At 39.7% G+C, this 4,537-nt stretch overlaps 1 non-coding gene across 1 annotated transcript; it reads left to right on the plus strand.

The window, feature by feature from the left end:
* The first annotated feature begins 3,805 nt into the window (after positions 1 to 3,805).
* Positions 3,806 to 3,912, plus strand: LOC127748059 (small nucleolar RNA R71). The gene has a single exon (XR_008010002.1). It is a non-coding gene; the product is annotated as a small nucleolar RNA R71 (small nucleolar RNA).
* The last annotated feature ends 625 nt before the right edge of the window (positions 3,913 to 4,537 follow it).

The following is a 4,537-nucleotide window of genomic DNA, read 5'->3' on the forward strand; positions in this document are numbered from 1 at the left end:
TCATCAAAGCTCATCCCAAACACTCACTAAGTGGGCCTCAGAAGTGGATTTTAGCACTAAATAGACTATTTTACTAGTCATTTGTTTAGTATTTAAGGGATTAGATTCATGTTATTCGTACACTTTTTACCATCATTCAGCATATTTTCGTGTATTACTTTGTTTTTCACATCAGTATAAGTTTCTAAACCTCCTACGTTGAGGGGAGGATCCCTGCTGAGTCCTATGAATCAATAAAAGTATCACTATTTCTTCTTCGGTCCGTGTTTGATTATTTATAAGATGTATACTCGCTCTTTAACATGGTCAATAGAATGATCAGTGACAATCAGCTCTGTTCATCATACTAAGACAAACGTGCCCGAAAAACACCCGCGTCTACTTGGGTTCGTGTGAATACGTGACTGGAAAGCACGAACCAACAGCTATGTTTATACATCTCTCAGACGGCTTATCGACGACTTCGTTGGGGACTTCTCGAGACACCAGTTCAGTCGATATTTTGGGAGATTAGGGTCTCTGTAGTATAGGCTAGAATCCATAGAAGCAATATCTTCTGATCCAGAATATTCAACCTTGTCTGTGACGTTTTGAGTAGGATCGCCAGGAGAATGAACTTCTAGAGCTTCACCCTTCGTCAGATTGGATGACCACGGCCAATGGCGTTCAATCTATAGTAGAGGAAATCAATGACCACAGCCCATGGCTTTAATCACATACAGCCGGCCATAGAAGAGATCACTCACAAGCAAAGAAGACAGTGATACCAGAGTTAATTCAGAAAAGCTAAGCAACTCCAATCCTCAACTATATTCCTATTACTGATTTTAATATATACAATATATTCCTATTATTATTCCATTTAATATAAAAAGTAATTTATACAATATTAATTGCCCTTGCATCAAACCAACTAAATTCTAATCCGCCTGACTAAGACATGCAGGATAACCATAGCTTGCTTCAAACCACAATTCTCGTGGGATCGACCCTGACTCGCTCAGGTATTACTTGGACGACCCAATGCACTTGCTGGGACAACAGTACGAAGGTGTGGGGATTCGTGCTACCAACATTTCATGCAATTTATCTTTCATTGCTATTTACATTCTTGCTTTTACTTTGTTGTCATTTAAGTTTTAGCTCTTTAATTTCTTGTCATTTAAGTTTTTGCTATTTACCTTTCACAATTTACTTTCACCTCTTTATTCTTCCGCAATTTAAATTTAGTATAGTTACTTTCTTTGTCAATTATATTCTGTTCGTTTAATTACACCAAAATCATCAAATATCAGCTTGACTACATAGATCACCTAACTAATGTTGCTGAATCCATCAATCCCTGTGGTATCGACCTCACTCAACAGTGAGTTATTACTTGGAAATTCGGTACACTTTCCGAAGGAATTGTGTTGTGCAAATTTCCATTCATCAATACGGATGACCTACGCGTACGCACCACCCCTTATTTCTGCCACTGTCGCATACGCATGATATTCCACGTACTCATGACCCCCTGCCTTGTCTCACACACTCTTCTTTTCTCCTATTCTCTCCATTTCTTTTCTTATTTTCTCTTCTCTTATCTTCTTTCCTTCTTTCAACCATCATCGATCACCACTATTTATCATCCACCATCATCTCCTTCATTTAGTTAAGTTAGTTAATTAATTAATTAGTTAATTAGTTAGTTAGTTGGTTAGCTTAATTTTTGTTTTAGGTGATAAGTGTTGGATTACTGAATTGATTTACTGATTGTGCTGAGATATTATTGTTGATTACCGGTGTGCAAAATTGTGATCACACTTTTCACAACTCCGCACAACTAACCAGCAAGTGCACTGGGTCATCCAAGTAATACCTTACGTGAGTAAGGGCCGATCCCATAGAGATTGTTGGCTTAAAGCAAGCTATGACCATCTTGTAAATCTCAGTCAGGCGGATTCAAATGGTTATAAGATTTTGATAATTAACAGATAAATAAAACATAAAATAAAATAGAGATACTTATGTAATTCATTGGTGGGAATTTCATATAAGCGTTTGGAGATGCTTTGTTGCTTCTGAACTTTTGCTTCCCTATTGCTTCCATCCAATCATGCGCACTCCCTTCCATGGCAAGCTGTAAGTTGGTGGATCACCATTGTCAATGGCTACCATCCGTCCTCTCAGTGAAAATGGTCCGGCTACGGTTCTCACCGCACGGCTAATCATCTGTCGGTTCTCACTTGTGTCGGAATAAGATCCATTGATCCTATTGCACACTGTCACTGCGCCCAATAGTCACGAGTTTGAAGCTCATCACAGTCATCCCCTCCCAGATCCTACTCGGAATACCACAGACAAGGTTTAGACTTTCCGAATCTCAGGAATGTTGCCAATTGTTTCTAGCCTATACCACGAAGGTTCTAATCTCACTGATTTGAATGCTCTATTGTCAGGAGATGCTAGTCAAATGCATGGATTAGAGACCCAAGAGAATATACTCCAGCTGGCATCCAATGACTATATTGAACATCATGTAGACCGCTTGTGGTTGTCAGGCGCGCGGATCTTGGCTAAGCAAGTACTAAAGATAGTGGGTAATTGTCACGGGTCACCCCTTCAGTCTGACTTAACTGAATTAAGTATAAGAGTATATCTTGGAGAAGAAGTAGGCATGAATTAACGGAAAAACAATAGTACTTGCATTAATTCATGAGGAACAGCAGTGCTCCTCACCTTAATCTATGAGGTGTAGAAACTCCACCATTGAAAATACATAAGAACAAAAGGTCTAGGCATGGCCAAATGGCCAACCTCCCAAATGGTATAAGAATTCAAAAATAGGGGAAGAAGACCCCAGTACAATAGTAAAAAGTGTTATTTATACTAAATTAGTTACTAGGGTTTACAGAAAATGAGTAGATAGTGTAGAAATCCACTTCTGGGGCCCACTTGGTATATGTTTAGGCCGAGATTTGAAGCTTTCACGTGCATAGGCCATCCTTGGAGTTAAATGCCAGCTTGGGTGCCAGTTTGGGCGTTTAACTCTAGCTTTATTGCCAGTTCTGGCATTTTACGCTCTGGTGGGTGTTTGGACGCCAGTTTGGGCAATTAAGTCTCGGGCAAAGTATGAACTATTATACATTTCTGGAAAGCCCAAGATGTCTACTTTCTAGAAATGTTGATACCATGTTTCATTCATGAAACTGAGAGTGGTCTTAGATAGATCAGAGACTATGTTTGCTAAGCCAGAGAGGCTATGCTTAGAATTCTCTGTCTACTGCTGAGAAGAAGATGGAAAAGGTTTGCTATTGCCAAACCTATTTCTCCCACCATTATTGTTGTTGAAGCCTTGTTGAGGCTTCTGTTGATCCTTCTATGAGAAATTTGGATGATTCCTCCATGAAGGATTATAGGTGTTTCCATAGGATTTTCCCATGTAATTCACCTCATCCATTGCAGGATTCTCAGGGTCATAAGCTTCTCCTTCAGTGGAGGCTTCTTTAGCACTGCCGGATGCAGCTTGCAATCCTGTCAGATTCTAAAAAATCATATTGACTTGCTGAGTCAATATTTTGTTCTAAGCCAATATAGCATTCAGAGTATCAGTCTCAAGAACTCCTCTCTTCTGAGTCATCCTATTATTCATAGGATTTCTTTTAGAAGTGTACATGAACTGGTTATTTGCAACCATCTCAATGTGTTCCTGGGCTTCTGCAGGGGTTTTCAGATGAAGAGATCCACCAGCAGAATGGTCCAATGACATCTTGGACAATTCAGATAGACCATCATAGAATATACATATGATGCTCCATTCTGGAAGCATGTCAGAAGGACACCTTTTGGTTAATTGCTTGTATCTTTCCCAAGCTTCATAGAGGATTCACCTTCCTTCTGTTTAAAGGTTTGGACTTCCACTCTAAGCTTGCTCATCTTTTGAGGTGGAAAGAATTTGGTCAAGAAAGCATTGACCAACTTGTCCCAAGAGTTCAGGCTTTCTCTAGGTTGTGAGTCCAACCATGTTCTAGCTCTATCTCTTATAGCAAAGGGGAAAAGCATAAGTTTGTAGACCTTGGGATCAACCCCATTGGTCTTGACAGTATCACAGATCTGCGAGAATTCAGCTAAGAACTGATAAGGATCTTCCGATGGAAGTTCATGAAACTTGCAATTCTGCTGCATTATAGAAACTAATTGAGGCTTAAGCTCAAAGTGGTTTGCCCCAATGGCAGGAATTGAGATGCTTCTTCCATAGAAGTTGGAAGTTGGTACAGTATAGTCACCAAGCATCTTCCTTGCATCTCTGGCATTGTTATTGGGTTCGGCTGCCATGTCTGCTTCTTTTTCAAAATTCTATGTAAGGTCCTCTTTGGAAGTGTTGTGCTTTAGCTTCTCTTAGCTTCTTCTTTAGAGTCCTTTCAGGTTCAGGATCAGCTTCAACAAGAATGTTTTTATCCCTGATTCTGCTCAAATGAAAAAAAAAAGAGAACAAAAGGGTGTAGTGGAATCCTCTATGTTACAGTATAGAGATTCCTTGAGGTGTCAGAGGAAA

This window comes from Arachis duranensis, chromosome 5 (assembly GCF_000817695.3).
Source record: "Arachis duranensis cultivar V14167 chromosome 5, aradu.V14167.gnm2.J7QH, whole genome shotgun sequence".
In the NCBI taxonomy this organism is placed as follows: domain Eukaryota; kingdom Viridiplantae; phylum Streptophyta; class Magnoliopsida; order Fabales; family Fabaceae; genus Arachis; species Arachis duranensis.